This window comes from Tamandua tetradactyla, chromosome 3 (assembly GCF_023851605.1).
Source record: "Tamandua tetradactyla isolate mTamTet1 chromosome 3, mTamTet1.pri, whole genome shotgun sequence".
In the NCBI taxonomy this organism is placed as follows: domain Eukaryota; kingdom Metazoa; phylum Chordata; class Mammalia; order Pilosa; family Myrmecophagidae; genus Tamandua; species Tamandua tetradactyla.
In genome coordinates, this window is record NC_135329.1 from 213,886,967 (window position 1) to 213,906,043 (window position 19,077).

The following is a 19,077-nucleotide window of genomic DNA, read 5'->3' on the forward strand; positions in this document are numbered from 1 at the left end:
GTCCACTGGGAGGCCAGGAAGCTAATCCAAGCGGGAAAGTGGAGGGTCCACACTTAGAGTTAGGTTGGAGAAGATGGAGAAGGGAGATCCATGTGAGTGAGGAACTGAAAGCATGAAGTTCACTTGACCGTGGTGAGGGAGGTAGCCGAGGGGAACTGCAGCTAGCCCCAGACGTGAAGGGCCCGTGGGAGGAGACAAGGGGCCCAGGCATCTCTTGTGCACAGGCATCACTTGCACACTCATGGTCTTGGCCCTACCCCCGTGCTGACCATGGCCATGGTGAACCATTGCACACAAACATTGACCAGCTTTGAGCTGACAACAGTTCACTTCAAGAGCACGCCTCTTGCCTCTCACTTCTCCAGTTCCTCCATGTGGAAGGCTTGGAGAACCTCCTTGTTCTCACACATGTATAAGCCAGAGCTTCAGGAGAGCTGACAGCTTCAGTCATTGGGCTGGGAGCTGGTGGAGACATGCCTCTTCTTTGTCTCTCGGGTGGACAATACTGATGTCCCAGTGGGGTGGACCAGCTTGACAGCGCATCCTTGTATTGACTTCTTCATCCTTGTCCCTCTCTCCAGACCCACACTCCTTTCCCTGGATGATTTCTCACAGTAAACTACCCAGACAGCCTTCTCTAACGCTGGATTTTCAGTGGAAACTATAAGGTGGGTCCCTACTGGAGGGAGATCATGTGGCTGAGTTTGAGATGTTCTAAGTTTGACATCACTCTGGGCATCTTTAGAAAGCTCTGTCAGGTCTTTTGGGATGTGCAGTGGGAGTGCGGGCTTAACATCACACACCCAGAAACTAGAGCTGTTGCCGAGAACTGATGTGCTTCCTAAGAGGGAGTGTAAGGAAGAAAAGGGCAGAGTGTTCTAGAAAGTGAGTCATGGAAAAAAGATCAAGGAGAGGGAGGCCTCTCAATGCACTGATTTTGTATCCACCAGGTGCCAGGCTGTGGCAAGGGTAAGCAGGATGTGGTTTCTGGCTGCACGGAGTGAACCGTCTAGTGGAGGAGACAGACACACATAGATGGCAGCACCCCAGGCTAACACACATGACAGTAGGGGCCCAGGGGTGACGTGATGGGGAGGAGCTCCAGGACCCCGGATATCAGAGCATCATCTCCTGGGCCGCCTTTCCAGGCTCCTCCGCAATCCATGTGGGACCCTCTTTGGCATTTTTCACGCATTGCCTCGTGCTGTTTGCTTCCTTTTTGCTGCATTCACCTCTCGAATAGACGGCGAGCCCCTTGGTTCCTAGGTTTCTGCCCTGTTTGACGCCCCCTGTGACCCTGGCCCCTGACCCCTCTCCTGCCCCAGCCCAAGCCTTGAGCACATATGAAATCAATCAGTCTTTGTCTATTTTACTGATAAAGGGACCAGGCAGGAAGAAAAGGACACGAGGAGAAAGCAGAGCCCTCAAGGAAGATGTGATCAGGGAATGAACAGGGGAAGTACGCCTGGTCACTGCACTCTGAGAGCTGACCAGGGAGGAGGCAGTCAGGATGGTGGGATGGTCAGTGGTGTCAAAAGGTCAGAGGGTCAAAGAGGACGTGTATGGATGAGGCCATGGGATTTGTAGAAAAAGATATAATTTACTACCACTGAAAGTGTGAAGTCAACAGAGTGATGAGGCTAGCCTGTGGATTTCAGGGGGTCGATGACACAAAAAAAGTTGAGGTGGTAGATGTGAATTGTTTCTCAACCTTCTCCAGACCTAAATCCATAGGCCCCAAGATTCAGCTTGAAGCTACTGTTCTTAGCTTTTCCTTTCCCTCCCTTGGTCATCTCATCCCAATCCAAGTTTTTACCCCACATGAGCTGTTGGCTTCCATCTAAGCGCCTACTCGCATCACATCCCCAGACTTCAGACAGCTTCAGACATCTGCAGATGGACAGCTCATGGAGACTTCAATTCTATACGGTGAAGATGAAAGTCACTACCACCTCTTCCAGGAAGGCTTCTGTGATTCCCCCTTCCCAGTACAGATACTCACTTTCTGCCCTTATGTTGTATCTTCCTCCTGCGTGTTGTTTGCTTGCTGCACATCTGTCTCCTCCAGCTTCTGTGAGCATCTGAAAGGCAGGGGCTCTGCCCTGGTCACAGGGCTGTACCGGACCTGGTACCGTGCTGGGGCACCAACCAGACTCATTACATCATTGTTACTGAGGATTAGGATGTGAAGTTGTTTTAGTTTCCTAGGCTGCTGAAGCAAATACCATGAAATGGTTCCGTTTAAACAATAGGAATTTGTTAGCATACGGTTTCGAGGCTAAAAGAAAGTCCGAATCAAGGCTTTATCAAGGTGATGCTTTCTTCCCTAAGACTGTGGCTTCTGGGGCTGGCTGTCAGGGCCTTTGTCCTGAGTTTATGACATGGCAAGGCATATGGTAGCCAGCGTCTCTGGTTCTGCTGATGCGGTTTCTGGCTGCTCTGTCTGTGGCTTTCCCGCTCTCTGTCCAAATCCATTCCCTGTACAAAGGACCCCAGTAATAAGATTATGGCTCATCCTGATTGCAGTGGGACATAGCCTAACTGAAGGAACCTCGTCAAAAGTTCCTACGTACAGCAGGTTTACTCTACTTAGGTGTAAGAACATGCTCCAAGCCACCACTGAAGTATTGCAGTAAATGGAAAAAGATCAATTGAATATTAATTTATCAACATAAGCCACCCATTGTTTTATGATAAAGGGTAGGTCCACATGTATCAAAATGGAAAGTAAAAGCGGCCAAGGAAGGGAAAGACATTAGGGAAAGTGGGGTGCCTGAGGAAGCATGGCAGCTTGGGCAAGAGGTGGGGGGTGCAAGATGGCAGAGAGAAGAGAAGCAAAGGGGTGATGTTCAATAAAGGAGGAAAATGCTGCTGCTGGTGAATGGGGACAAAATAGAGGTGCCAGGAGCTGAAATGAGGACACTGTTGTCCTCTGGACCCAATCTCCATCAGGTAGGACACCAGCTCAGTGCTGGGAGAAAAGAAACCCAACCTGAGTGAGCACCAGTGGGTAGAGCCTATGCTCAGCACTGGGAGGGTCCTAGTTTGGGGATTCTGCCCAGCACTGCAGGCAATTCCACAGAAAGCACTGGAAGCAGAGGGCTCATCCCTGTTCGGTGGCAAAGGTGATGCAGGGTGTCTGGTTTCGCCGATGGACTTGCAGACACTGGTATTTTTCAACCTGACCTTCCATGGCTCCTTCTCACTCAGGCCTCCTTCATTCCTTCCCTGAGAAGGGTGTCCTTCGTTCCCGCTGCTGCAGGAGCACACGCACGTCCTGACCTTTGCTGTAGCCCTAGGAGGTGATCCCCTAGGAGGTGACTGCAGCAACTCTTATTCCTTATCCCCTTTTCGGAGTGATTGTCTCCAGTTCACAGAGACAGAACAGGATTGATGTTTCCGTCCAACGCAATGTCTCACTTCCCTGGGCTTTCCTGCCCTCAAATCATCGAGGAGCTGAAGACTCCAATTCAGCTTTGCTACGTCCAAATGAAAGTGGACGTGGAGATGGCACTGACTTGTTTCAGGGAGTGCTTGGATCCCAGACCAGGTGTCCCCTTCCTGGCTCAGCCATTTTGGACCTTGGCTGCGATGGGTTTAGCCCTGGAAACTGTATCACTCTGTGATTACTTGGAATCTCATCACCCCATTGAGATCACATGCTCACTGAGCCCTGGAACCTCATCTGCAAATTAAGGGTGATGAAATCTGTGAGTCCAAATAAATATCCCACAGGCGATTGTTTTAAAGGTAGGTTGAAGAACCACAGGGATCCCCCTTCACAGAACTGCTGACAGGCACTTAGTTACAAAGTCACGGCTTGCTTGTGTCCCTTTGCTTTCAATCATTCGTAGTTGGCCTCAGTTGCATTTGAATCAAACTAGAAATCAGAGGCAGCTGACACTAAATAACTAGTTAGAAAGTCATTTTTTCATCTTTCCAGCATTATGTAAGACAGCCTCGATCAAAAATGTTCCATGATGAAATAAAATATGCCTATTTTATTTGCCTATATAGTCCATAAATGTAGCAAGGGGAGCTCTTGGTAAGCTATGCCCGTGCTGGGATGGACGTTAACGGCCACAAGTGAGCACAGATAAGGCCAACTCCAGGGAGGTCTGGCAGTCTCCGTGGTCACATCTCAAATGACACAAGGTCAGGGAAGGTCATACAAAGCTGGGCTGCCAAGGTCTCCGGGTGCCAGTCCCAGGGTGTGAACTGCACTGAAAGCCAACCAGGCACAGTCCAGAGAGAGACGCCAGCCAAATGCCCTGCAGTCGCCTGGCTTTGCTCAGTCCCCTTCCACGGGAAGGGGAGTTTGTCTGGGAATGTCTCTGCTCAGCACTTCTTAGCTGTGGCCGGCTTGCTGGACAGGCGCTCAGTGCACTAAGGCGGAGATGGCCGGCTTCCACGAGGCCCTGTCGCCAGCTGGTTGCTTCCCCGTGGTCCCTGTGGTGTTGGCAGCACCCGCATCTACCTGGGCTTGCAGTGGCAATGGGGCAGAGGCGGGGGTAGCCCGGTACGTGCACTGAGGCTCTCGTCACTGCTACCTGGTGGAGCAGAGGACGGAGGGCTGGTGTTACAAGGGACACTTCTCCCGTCCATGTGTCATGCCATTTGATAGTCACAACCCACTGACCTTGGGGTCATCATCCTTATTTCGCAGATGGGGAAACTGAGGTCAGAGAGTCGAAGCATCTTGCCCCGAGTCACCCAGCCAGGAGTTGGCGGAACTGGTTCCCACACTTGGGCTCTCTCCATCCCAGGTTCTATTTTTCTGAGCTCCTCATGCTGAGAATCACATTCTTAGGAAATTTACAGGCAACTCCTCTTAGGTGCAGTGGAGCCTCTAAGATTTCTCAGGATTTGGATATTTTTGATATCATGTATGAAGTTGGGACAATGTGTTTTGTTGGTTTGACTTGATCAACTAAGTAGCTATTACATTTATTTTGAAATGTCTGGGATGATAATTTGACATGCCTGGTTCATGTGTTGACAGGGTGGATTGCCAATAGTTATGTTTTTAATAAGTTGATGGGCTTTATAACTTGCTAATACCAAGTGAAAATAGTGGAGACAGCTGAGGGTGGATACAATTAGAGTATTTGTTTCTTAAGCATGTTCATATGATCCCAACTCCCCTCTGTGCATTTTGTGGCCTAAAACGCGTGTATGTGGTGGGGAAGGAGGGCCTCCCTATGTCCGCCCCAATCCCACCCTCTTTCTCTTAGTGCCCCCACCCCTATCCTCCTCTCTGTTGACCCAGAATTTGTAGAGGTCCCTACACACATCAGGGTGTTACATACTGGTCTGCTTCTGTTCCTTTGTTTTGTTTTCCTTGGAATCCTCTTTCTCTGGGTCTTTCAGACTCCTACTCACCCTTCAAAACCCAGCTCTAGCATATTTTCCAGGAAGCTCCCCTGAAACCCAGACGAATGCTCCCAATCCCCCCACCCCCACCTTCCCCCATCCTCCAGCACACTGTCACCTTGGCTTGACATGTGTATGAGTTTCCTGCAGCTGCTGTAACAAATCACCACCAATTTAATGGCTTAACATGGTGCAAATGCATTATCTTTCTATCTGGAAGTTAGAAACTCTACTCAGGTCTTAGTGGGCTGAAACCAGATGTCAACAGGGCTGGATTTCTCTTGGAGGCTCTAGGGGAGAACCAGTTTCCCTGCTTTTCGCTGCTTTAGAGGTGGTCTGCCTTCTTTGATGTATGGGTCCTGTCCTCAGAATCTGCACCTCTCACCAGAATGGGACCAAACTGACGATTTTATTTTCTAACATCTATGTTGATACCTGGTTGCTTTCTGGTCTACCCAACAGACAGACGGAGCTTTGAAAGGACAGAAGGATGGCGTGGGGCTCAGGGCCTGACGGATCGTCTACATCTAGACAAGGCCACTCGTGGCAGCATTTCCCCAGCTGGCTCCATGGAGCCGACTTGTTCCTATGTCCCCCACGCATGTCTTTCCCTCCGCCAGCGCCCCTTTCTCCACTCCAGATGAGCAGGGCGAGTGGCTGTTCCTGCCTAGAAACGTCTCTCTCCCTACTTTGCTCTCCTTGGTCTGTCCCCAGTTTGAGGCCAGCCCAGTCTGAACCCCAACAGAGGTAGGTTTAAGAATTCCATGTTCAAAGGGAAGGAGATTTTAGACTGGTCATTGCAAAAATGCCCAAGGATAGACTGCCCACAGGGGAGCCATGATGGTGCCGTGGTACCTGGAGACCAGCGGGGCGAGGATGGCAGCTTCTCCAAGGACGTACTCCCTGGCCTGGAGGTTCCCCCTGGGTCTCTGTGGACACAGCGAGGAGGGAGCGGGAGGCCGAGTGATTAGGCAGCTTCCAGGGTCCTCCCGCCCCGTTCCTTTTGGCAAAGTTTAGTTACATCCCCTTAGCAAGAGCCTCTCAAGGCCCCAGGCCCAGCTTCAGTGAGCTGCTGTGCCCAGGACCGAGAAGAGCGCGTCCCCCTGCGGGGCCTTCCCTCGGGGCCCAGGGCAGGGGCCAGCACACTTGCTCTGTCACGGGTCAGGCGGAACTGCCTCGGCCACAGGTCTCTGCGGCGACTTCTCAGCTCAGCCCTGCCATGCAGCAGCTGCCCTGGCCGATTCCTGAGCCCAGTGAGTGTGCCTGTGTCGCCATAAAACTAACTTCACTGACAAAACAAGCAGTGGCCAGGCTTGCACCGCAGGCCGTGGGCTGCCAGCACCTGTTCCGATTTGTGAAACGAGGGTCAGGAAGGCGCTGCAGAGCTCTTGTCCCAGAACCTGGCATGCAGGAGGTGCTAACAAGGCCGTTTAGCTACTTCACACACCCTGAGGACTGGGTCAGGGTCAGGGCTGGACTCTGCGTTTAATCCCCTGTGAAGGCCGAGGGGCTGGCCCCTGCCCCTGCCCTCCCCAGGGGCCCCATATGTAAAGGGCGATGGGTAGATTGGGGTCATGTCCACGGTTCACTGAAGTCACCCCACCCCCACCCCCCAAACTGAACCAATGATCCCTAAACACTTGTCAGATATTTAACCCTATGGGGGGGGGGAGGTTGAGGAAAGGGGGGTGGTTTCTGTTAATTCTACCCTTAAATATTTCCAGACTCCGTTTCTGCTCCATTTCTCTCCGTCTTCACTTCCCTTCTCCGCCACTGCCCCTGACTCTTCTCAGCCATTTATCTTTTCCTCCCAAGTCTGCCAAGGTGACCTTCCCGCCGTATAAAGCTAATCAGGTCCCTCCCACCATGTCCAGCACCTTCCTTAGCTCTCAAACCCTTTCCTGGAGAGGGAGGCCCTGGCTAACTCCTTTGGAGATGAGGGTGAAGACAAAGGTTTGCACATCCTTTGAGTTTTTAAAGCATGCTGCATTAGTTATCAATCGCTGCAGAACACGTTACCCCAAAGGTAGCTGCTTAAAGCACTAAGCCTTTCCTTCTTACGCTGTGGGTCAGGAACCCCAGAGTGACCGAGCAGAGAGGTTCTGGCTGACACCTCGTGAAGTTGCCATTAGGATGCGACCTGGGGCTTCAGCTGTCCGCAGGCTTGACCGGGCTGGAGGAGCCACGTCCAAGCATCCCCCCGGGCCACTGGCACGGGGCCGCAGCCCTTGCTGGCCATTGGCTGGTGGCCTCCGCACAGAATGGCTTTCTTCTCTTCATGACGTGGCCCCTGGGTCCCCTGAGGGGGTGATGTGAGGGAAGGAGGAAGGAGCCTGCTGCAGTGCCTTCTGCGGCCTCAGCTCGGAAGTCAAGCCCTGTCGCTTCCACCATAACCTGTTCTTTGAAAGCATCTTGCTGGGACCAGCCCGCACTCAAAGGGAGCCGAATCCAGCTTTGCCTCCTGCAGAAAGGAACATCAAGGGATCCACAGATGTGCTTTTAAACCATCACATGTGCAGGGCATAGCCCTGCAGCCCACGTCGCACGAAGCCGCAGGGCTGAGAAGCCTCGTGGGAACTCTCACTCATTACGAGCCTTCCCCGAGCTTCAGCTTTGGGCCTCTGAAAGGAAACTGGTGATGCCTACTTCCTAGGATTAGGTGATGGATTAAATGAGACCATTTAATTAAAATTCCTGTGTATGATAGACCCTTAATTAAAGGCATTCAATTGTTATTAGGTTAATGAAAATTGAGTCCCTGCCAGGCTCACCCCCCTCTGTGCTCCGTGGCACCTCACGTCCTGGCCACGTGGATGATTTCACTTCCGGCCTATTCCGTGCTCCCCCAACCTGTGTTCCCTACTTGTGGGGTTACCTCTGCTGGCAAGTCCCTGACCACTTTTAAACTTAATCTCAATGTTATTAATAATCGCAATTATTATTCTATACACTTCCCCAAAAGACTTTAAATACTGAATGAGCTTATATTTTAGGTATTATAGAAAACCAAAGCACAAAAGAAGAAATCTTGTTTTCCAGTTCCCTGCAGAGATCCTTTCCCATGGAGAGATGCTGGGGGCTGGGCGCATTTTCCAGCTGAGGAGGGGGCACTCAGCTGTGTCTCAATTGCTCTGTAACAAGTTACCCCAAAATATAGTTGCTTAAAACACTAAGCTTTTACTATCTCTCAGTTCCTGTGGGTCAGGAACCCCGGAGTGGCCGAGCAATGGCTGAAGGGGTCGCTGCCCCTCTGAGTTCCCTCTGTGTCCCCAGGGAGGGTGACGAGGACAGCCTCACTGGACTGCTTTGGCGGGGAAATCCACGAGCACACAGCACATCTGCCCAGGACACCATCTGCCGTCCTCCTTCTCTGAGGCTGGCCGGGGTTAAAGGTGCCTACGGGTGACCCCAGGGACAGCCAGCTTTCTCCCGTGCCACCTTGAGAAAGGCAAGGAAGGGGATGGGGTGTTGGGTCATTGTACTTATCAGCAGTCATCTATAGAATTCCTTTAATATCTGTGTAGTAACAAAGAACAGAGGGCTGTGAGGCTTACCTTTAAGTATTACAGCCTAATAATTTAAGAATGATTTTAAAATTTCTAAGCATCTCTCCTCTAAATTAACAAAGTTTAAGGGGCAGATATGAAGGGCCATTTCATTTAAACTGAGTTCCTTTGATTTGATCATAATGCATGATTAATTTCTGTTGTAATCTCATACCATTTTCCATTTTAAGGAATACGTATTTTTGCCTAAAGAGTCATTTTCCACGATATATATTTGTGTGGCAATTCCCTTACTTAGCCTTCTCCTCTTGTGGGTTCTAGGAGTGAAAATCTACCCATCATTTAAAGAAGAGGAGCAAATGCTCCCTTCCAAGTGCCCCTGTCCTGACGGTGCTGAGTCCCCAGAAGGCCCCACCACCCCCAGCTCTTCACAGAGAACCAGCCAGCAGTGGCCCCTTGGGCGTCAGGGCCCGGGTAGAGACGTTTGAAGAGCACGCTGGACTCTGCAGGACTTGCCTTCTAGAGGCTTCGCCCGTCTTCGCTGGAGGAGGGCAGGGGTTCCCTGACCGCAGCGGCACCATCCTGCAGTGCGTGCCTGCCCGTCTGGGACCCTGGCGACCTCTCAGGACGGGGCGCCCTGCTGCCTCCGAGCCGCAATCCCAGCCTCACAAAGCAGGTTGTCTCACCGTCCCCAGCCACGCGACAGCAGAACTCCCTCCGAGCCAGCGCTTTTCCTGCCCGGGCCCACAGGCCGGTGAGAGCTGCCTGCCCTTTGCAGCCCGTGCAGCAGTGCTGGGGGTGGAGGTGGAGGCAGTGATCTGCAACTGCTGTAGTTTCATCACATCTCCTCTTTTCAAAGGAAAGCCCTGACCCTGGAGAGCAGCTGCTGTCCTCGCAGTGCCCCCCTGCCAGGACTCCAATCAGGTGCACGAGTCCCTTTAGGGATGGGAGTTAGAGGCAAAGAGGTCAGGACACACGGGGGGTTGGGGTCGGGGTCGGGGTCGGCCCAGCTCCTGCTTGGTCTGTGGTTGTGCCAGGGCCTGGCAGGGAATGTCAGAAAACCTGCAGTGGGCATGTGCACGAGCAGGCGGAGTCTCTCTCAAACCCACGCGAGCTTTGAGCCGAGGGGGCAGCTGCACCACCTCCACGGGACGGATGCTCTTCGTCCCTGCTCGGTGGTGCTGTGGGTTCCGCGCAGGCCCCGCAGGCCACCGTGTGCTGTCCCGCAGATCTGAGGAGAGCACGTGTCACCACCGGCCGGGCAGGGGCGGAGGCTGGGCAGGCTACACCTCAGATGCCAGCTCCAGTCTAATGACAGCAGGAGTCCACCTTTAGAGTTCTGGGACCGATTGGTAATGTCTTCTGTGAGCAAAGGAGGAGGTGATGGTGCCTCACTTGCTCTGGATTCTCCTGCCTGGTCTGAATACGGACCTGTGTCCCTCAGTTGTGAACTAGAGTTTCTCTCCCAGCCATCCACAGTGAAAGCACAGGCAGCACTTTACCTCGTGTTCTGCAGATTTTATTTTATGTCTTGTATGTTGGCTCTTCAGAAGCCTTCAGGCAGCAGGTCTCTATGGTACCAGGTCTTTGAATCCTGGAAACTGTTTCAGCCTGGTATGTGCAGACGACTCAGTAAGGAATGCACAGGTTAGCAATTAAAACTGAGAAGCAAGGCCATGTGAAAAAGGGGAAGCTCTTACTAGCAGTCTTGATGATTTCAGACTTAAGAGTGCAGAAATGAAACCTCAATCCCTGTGTTGGAAACAGGCAAAGAAACAAAAGCATGGAAATAGGTTTACATGGTTGTTTTAGTGTGTTAAAGCTGCCAGAATGCAATATACCAGAAATGGAATGGCTTTTAAAAAGGGAATTTATTAAGTTGCAAGTTTACAGTTCTAAGGCTATGAATTTGTCCAAACTAAGGCATCCATAGAGAGATATCTTTACTCAACAAAGAGCCAATGGCATTCAGGGTTTCTCTCTCAGTTGGGAAGGCACATGGTGATGTCTGCTAGCTTTCTCTCCTGGCTTCTTCAAATGACTTCCCTGGGGGTAATTTCTTTCTGCATCTCCAAATGTCTCTGTCTGTTTCCACACTAAAGCTTTTTCCAAAATGGTTCCCTCTTAAAGAGCTCCAATAAGAGACCCACCGTGAATGGGTGGAGACACATCTCCATGGAGACCATCCAATCAAAAGGTCCCACCCACAATTGGGTGGGTCACATCTCTATGGAAACAACTAGTCAAAAAGACCCTACCCAACAATATTGAATGAGGATTAAGGAACATGGCTTTTCTGGGGTACACAACAGTCTGAAAATGGCACAAAAGTCTAGGGGTTCATAAAAGGTGAGAGGGGAGCCCAGGGTCTAAGCTCAGAAAAGCAAGAGCATGAGTGGGCTTTTGATGAGAGTCTTTAGTTGGAATCTCAGAGTCTGGGGATTTTAAAAACCCTTTGAGATGATCAAATTCCCTCACTGTCCCGTATCTCCTCCCTTACCCCCATCTCAGGAGCTAGGAGAGCTTGATGAGCCCACCCGCGACTGGGGCTATGGATTGCAGGAAAGAGGACTCTGTCTTTTGGGCAATGTCAGCTGAGAATTCACAGCCCCTGCTTATTCTCCAGTTGGTGCAGATTCATTCAGTGTTCAGGCGCCTGCAGGACCCTGCAGGAGGAGGAGGCGGCCGGCAGCGTCCGAGGCCCTCTCGGGGAGGTCTCTGGGCTCTGCCACTCCATCATCTTTACCTTGGATTCACTCAAGCATAGGGTCACCAAGAACTGTCCAAGGCCTGTTGTGGGTTGGCAACACAGCTCCCCAATACTAAGCACTTAAAGCCCGAATTTCAAATCCACAAGGAGTTCCTCGCAACCACACATTTTCAGACCATTATTAAAACCAGCAAGATACTTCAATAGTCTTAAACTCCTGCCTAAACAAATCACCGTCTGAAGTGGTCATGATGTCTATCCTGCCTGGCTGTGGGCTCATTTGGAGAGGGGGTGGGGAAGGAATGGGAAGCTCTGAGCATACTAGCAGCATTGTATAAACTGTGTGCCGCCGTGCACATGTGAGCGATTAAAATTCTTCCCCAAGCAGAAGGCGAGTCTACAGTCAGTGCCTCTTGGAGTCTGACCCACACCAAATCAGGTTCTGTCTCTAAGCATCTGCTCTCCTAACCCACTGCCTGTTTTCTGGGCTTGGTGCCCTCTTTCTGCCTGATGACCGACTCTGTGTCTGAGAATCTGGAGGCCTATCTTTGCCACATGGCAAAGGCAGAGCACCTCAGTGCACTCAACGCCATGTCCTCTACTTCTTCCTGGAGCTGTGAAACCAGCCCTAGGAGCTCAGGTACTATACATTATGCCTTGATCTGATTTCAAGACCATTTCTCCCAACTTCCTTGGATTCTGGAGAAGGGAATCTGCATTTAGGCAGGGATCTTCCGGCACTTGAGAAGTTCCTTAAAGAACTGGTGTGATTTTCTCACTTTGAAGAAAGCTAAAATGGGAGTCATGCTAAAAAACTTCGGGGTGAATTCTGAAGACAAAGTTAGAGGTAATTTTGTATTGGCAAAAAGGCTCTAGACCGTAAATATTTTAGGTTCCAGCATTCATCACATGTTGTTTCTGGAAGCAAACAAGGCAGCAGGGTGAGCCTTGGTGGATCCTTGAGCTCTGAGCAAGTTTGAGAACTTCTGTGGTGGTGGCCATAGAGAAGGGCCACAGGCCTGTCCTGCCATGGTGGGCGGCAGGGGACCTGCAGGTGCTCAGAAGGGAACAGGGTCCCCGGCCCAGACATGGAGCCACACCGTGTGTCCATCCTCTTCAGGTGGCCAGCCCTACTCCTCTGACCTCTCTCTGGATTTGAACTTCATCAGAGGGTCCAGAACTTTGGTCAAACCATGGTCCAGATGGGATCTGCCCTGTATCTATTCCAGCCACATCCATTCCAGAAGGAGAAGGCTGAGAGCCACGTGAGTAAGGAGGGTGGATGAGCAGTTGGTGCCACTTCTTCATCCACCAAAGCTCCCCAAATTAGCTTCTTTTCCCTCTTCGTAGGTACTTACTATTGATGGCTCAATTTGACTGGGCTCCGACAGCGTTAGGGAAAATTAAAGATGATGTCTGATTCCTTGACTGGCAACAATCTGAGACCATCTGGCTTGCCCCTGTCTTCTCTTGGTCCACTGGAAGGGTTGCCATAAAACCAGCGGCAGCCGCCATCAACATTACTTGTTGCTTATTCTGGACCAAGATGTGCCGTGATTTTACATACCTGAGCACCTTTACACTTCACCACGAGCCTCTGAGGTCTGTATTGGATTTATTTTCCTTTCACAGGCAAGGGACGTTGAGAGTTAACATTTACTCATCACCTCCTCCATGCCTGCTACTCTGCTGAGTGCACTGCTTTGGTTGTCTCAATTTGTCCTCACCTTCGCCCCATGAGACGGATGCTCATTTCACAGATGAGGCTGCTGGAAGCTTGGAGGGGGGGAAGCAATTTGCCCTGGGTCACAGAGTTTCTACATGAGAGCTGGAGAACTCAGCCCCAGGCGTCTGGCCCCAGGACACCCACCGAGCGCCCCCAGACCTGGTGGGCTTCTTTTTGCAGAAGGTCCCTCCTCATCATACCTGCCTTATGATTTTGCCCCATGAAGCAAACTGATGGGGTCTTGATGTCCCCTGTGAAGGACATAGGGCTGGGCAAAGGCTGGGATGCGAGTTCAGGGGTTCTAGTTTGCTATGCCAGAATGCGATATACCAGAGTGACTTTTGTAAAGGGAATTTAAAAGGTTACAAGTTTACAGTTCTAAGGAAGTGGAAGTGTTCAAATTAAGGCACCAAGAAGGGGTTACCTTCACTCTGGAAGGCCAATGGGTAAGGAACCCCTCTGTCAGCTGGGCAGTCACGTGGCTGGCATCTGCTGGTCCCTTGCTCCTGGGCTCCATTGCTTTCAGCCTCTGACCCTGTCGGGGTTCCTCACTTGGCTTCTCCGGGGCTGGCTTTCATCAACTGACTTCCCTTGGCTCTCTCCAGAATCTGGCTTGCTTGACATCTCATGGCAACATTTGCTGGGCTCCAAGCATCTCCAAACATCCGTGTCTCTGTTCTCTGAAGCAGCAGTTCTCCAAGAGTCTACATGTGTTCTCTATGTTGGCTCTGAGACTTCTATCATTTCTCTCTCCAAAATGTGTGCTGTTTTAAAGGATCCCAGTAAGCTAATCAAGACCCACCTGGAATGGGTGGAGTCACATCCTCATCTAATCAAAGGGTCACACCCACAAGTGGGCGTGCCACATCTCCTTGGAAATCATCTAATTAAAAGTTTCCACCCTACAGTATTAAACTAGGATTAAAAGAAACATCTGCCTTCACAAGATTGAATCAGGATTAAAATATGGCTTCTCTGGGGTACATAATACTTTCAAACTGGCACAGACGTGTTCCCTGCTTCTGGGAGTGCTTGGCTAATGCTTGGCCCAAAAGCCTTGGAAAGTGAGTGCTTTCTAAACACAGTGGTTGAGCCCAGTCCTCAGAAGGGGTGGGGTTGGGGGTGGGGCTAGGGGTGGGGTACCAGAGTGGCACAGAGAATTTGTACCTAATAACAACCATATGTCCTACAAGAATGGGTAAGGTTTCCCCTTTCCGCACAAGGACTCTGGAAACTGCTTCAGAAAATTAGCTTCAACCCCCAACTAAGTTAAAGTAAACGTGTCAGAAAGTCAGATGAAGTGAAAATGTGCCTTCAAGGGTCACGTGACTTCCTACACTCCCATTAACCACGCTAAATTGACAGGAATCCCGGACGGAGACAAAGGACATTTCAGAGTACACTGGGTGAAACTAAGTCCTTCAAAGATCAGATAATCCGTTTTCATATAGCTCTTTAGGTAGACTTGAAATCCAATCTCAAACTGATTGGATGATTCAAAGGAGAGAAAAATCTCCTAGGAGAGGGGGTACACTGTTTACTCACATTTGGTCTTGGTTTGAGCTGCCCCTGTAAACACCGTAAAGCACCGATGGCACGTTCATGCGGAAGCACTGCTCTATGTAGGCTGGTTTCAGGTCCATTTTCAACATTCATTAATAATGTTAGGAAACTAACTTAGGAACCCTGACCTTGGAAAGTAAAACAAAGGTCATATTGAATGTGGCCCCTGCCACGTGACGGCTACACACGCTGGCGATTTCCTAGGCCTCCCTCTGTCCATTGGCATTGGATGATGGGTGAGTAGAGTGAAGCCTATTCCGCTTCTTCGTCCTGCCTCAATTGTTCTGATCACTGTGAAATGACACCACTGGAACTTATTTTATGGTCCGAGCAAGGAAAGAGGGGCCAACTCTAGGCCATCTCTTCCCTCTTTACCAACCCCTGTCCAATCTTTCGATTCAGTGAGGAGCAGCTTCTGAGAGTCTCCTGCTTCGAATGGGAAAAGACTTTATTGCTGAAGAAAACAAAAGCAATTCTGGAGAGATTGAGGTCCGTGACTCTGAGCGCATCGTTTAATAATGACATCAAAAATCAAATGCTTCTGGGACAACCAACCACCAGGCATCAGGACCCGGGACTGTGAGCAAATAAAGCTTTTAAACCTCACGTTTGAAAAAGGAGCAATTATTGGTTTCTGAAGGCTCTGAGGAAGTCTGAGTAGGCTCTTGGCTCTGAGCACACCATCTTTAATAGGATTTCACTGGAGCTAAATTAAGCTTTCAAGTGAGTCTTCCCTGGAGCTGGCTGAGGCAGGTCTATGCCTTGGGAGCTGCTTGTTGTCACCATTTTTTTTCCTGTCTGAGACCTGAGATGATTTATGAAGTGCAGGCTGATCATCCTAAGCAAGAAATTGTGGGAAATACAGTCCATGTGACCCAGAAGATGCTGGAATTTCCGACATTGTCTCTCACCTGGGGACCTCTCTGTTCTCCCCTCAGTGCTGGGGTTGGAAAGGATGCCCCTCTCTTCTGCAGAAACAGACGCCCTGGAACCTGAGGCTTCCACTCCTCTGTCTTGTCTGATGATCTGTTTATGAGTTGTTAGGAGAGCCATACTCTATTCTGTTGCACTTAACTCTTTTTTTGTTTGTTTATGGAACTTCTCTGCTATCTCCGTGGGACAAAGAATGAGAGAATGAGTTCTTGCATGCCAGCTCTGGTTTTGATTTATCCACAGGAGTTAAGCAAACCAAGCGCCTATGGAAAAAGAAAATAAGCCTTATGATATGCTGCAGGATAAATTATGGAAAAGGTCTTGAAGGCAAATCAAAACGTGCTGCTTTCCAACTCACTCTGAGTGACAATTTCATTTGTGAAAATAACATAGAAAGATATTTTTAGTCTAGAAAACTTGAAAATCTGAAGCTAGGTCATCAGTTGTATTTTGGTGATATCAGTATTTTGACTGATGTGTAACCATCAAGGTCACTTTTCTTAGCCCTCCCCCACTCTCTGAGCTAAGAGCTAACTTCCAGATTATAACATGCAGGATGGCTCGCATTTTCCATTGCTCTGTTTCCTTTGTAGTCTTTGTTACTATGTTTCACATTTAAATAGATGCGTCTAAATTGGCAATAGTTCTAAAGCATCTGGACAGTCTTAGCTTCACATCCTTGACAAGGAAAGGCCGTCCAGGGTTCGAGTCCTGGACCCTGTCCTGGGTAACACCCTGGTCCTGAGGTCTTGTGCTCCACTGGGCAGCCTTTCCCAGGATCTTCGCTGTGCTCCTGGCTCCCTGAAGATTTCCCTGCTGAGAGTCACCTCCTTCCTTGGAGCATCCCTGATGGCTGAGCACAAACTTGCTGACCGGAGTGCACAATTACACGGACAGCCACTCCTGGTCTTCACTGCGCAGCAGTTGATTATCTGACTTTGCACGGGGGGAAACTGACATAAGTGAAAAGTGGTGTTGTGCTCAAGACCACACAGCCAATGAAACCAAGCAGGACTGGGGGCCACAGCTTTGTGTAACCGTGGGCTCCTCCCAGCAGGTCACCCACCAGCACAGTGGACTGTCACGGGAATGTCTCCCCGTCATGGGCCTTGTTTCCCTAATGGTGGAACTGAGTTTTATACCTTTGAAGCCCTCCCAGTGGCTGGTTGGATGCCATAGATGCTTAGTTAAGTGGTGTTGAATGGATGTAGGACGCTGTGAGAAGACAGTACGCACAGCCATGACAAAATCATGGTCTTTCAGGTAAGACAAGTGTGAAAGGCTCCTGGTGTTGGAGGTGTCCAGGAGAGAGAGAACTCATAGTCCGAGCCTCCAGACCACCTCCCCCAAAAGGAGAGGATCAATAAGATCTTCAGAGAGTCCCTAAGCTCTTCTCTTTAAGCATGCAATTGCCATTTGCAATTAATGGCCAACGTGGGAATTAAGTACCAGAAATCCAGTACATTTTTCAAGTTCTGTTCCCTGAAGAGTGAGGAAATAATGATTTATAATTGTCCAGCTGCACTTGTTTTTCCCCCAAACTGAAAAGCTCTCCATCCTTTCTCAGTCAATGAGGACAAACACAGTTACCCCTTTATCTTGTTTTCCAAATATCTGACCATTTTGTTGGCCCCTCTGTGAACAAGCTTTTCCACTGTTCTCTTCCATTTTGGAAATGAAACAGGACTCACTATTATTGTGACGTTCCAATTGATGCCAAATATCATTAAAAAATTACTTCAGGTTAATAGATGGCAATGCTTTACCTCCTCTTTCAGGGACACTCTTCTTTTTATGGATTCACACTTTGTTACTTGCCAGGAACCAACCCTTGACCTTCCTAGGGCTGAGTATATTTAGCGTGTCATCTCCTGGTCTTTATTTGCTGCTCCAGTGACTCATATTTTGCCCATATCCCTACTGCATTGCTTCCTGTTTCCAGCAGTCTAACCACAGAATGGTTTGGGCAAAACCATTTCCTTTTCCTTCTGGTATTTATTCACACACTGCTCCAGGCAGTTCGTGCGAAGAGTTGCTGGACAAGTGTGGTCAGCGTGGTGTCCTCAGGAAGCTATGAGCAGCTGTCAAGGGGACCTAGGAAGGACTGTGTGGTGCTCGTGATGGCAGCAGAACGGAGAGAGGCAACGTGGGGCAGGGCTGACCGTCACTGGCTCATCCACCTCCCCAACGTTCTCCTTTCCCAGAATGTTTCCTTCCTGAGCAGGAAAGAACTTCCTGCAGCTCTGAGTAGGTGGCACTCTCCTAGACGAGGGCAGGGCGGGTCAGGGATGAGCTTCTTCCCTTGAGCACCTCTCACTCTTGGCCAGCAAATTTTCTTTTTTTATCAATTTAAAAATTTTTTTAAAAACAAAAAAAAACACCAAACAAATGCAAACATTTGTAACTTTGATCATTCCGTTCTGCATATATAATCAGTAAGTCACAATATCATCACATAGTTGCATATTCATCACCATGATAATTTCTTGGAACATTTGCATCTATTTAGGAAAAGAAATAAAAAGAAAACAGAAAAATATTCATACATACCATTACCCCCCACCCCTCCCCCGCACCGATCACCAGCATTTCACTCTAAATTTATTTTAACATTTATTCCCCTTATTATTTATTTTTATTCCATATGTTCTACTCTTTTGTTGATATGGTAGATAAAAGGAGCATCGGACACAAGGTTTTCACAATCACACACTCACACTGCGAAAGCTATATCATTACACAATCATCCTCAAGAAACATGGCTACTGGAATACAACTCTACATTTTCAGGCAGTTCCCTCCAGCCTCTCCGCTACATCTTGACTAACAAGGTGATATCTATTTAATGCATAAGAATGACCTCCAGGATAACCTCTTGACTCTGTTTGGAATCTCTCAGCCATTGATGACTTTGCCTCATTTCACTCTTCCCCATTTTGATTGAGAAGGTTTACTCAATCCCTTGATGCTGAGTCTCAGCTCATTCCAGGATTTCTGTTGTTGGAATTTCTGACGTTGCCAGGAAGGTCCACACCCCTGGGAGTCGTGTCCCACGTAGACAGGGAGAGGGCGGTGAGTTTGCTTGTTGTGTTGGCTGGAGAGAGGCCACATCTGAGCAACAAAAGAGGCTCTCTTGGGGGTGACTCCTAGTTGGTCAGCAAATTTTTAATATTGTGATTCTTGGACAATGGATGGAAAAATTGGTCAGCAGATGTTCAATATTGTGATTCTTGGACAACAGATGGAAAAGCCTATCTAGCCAGAAA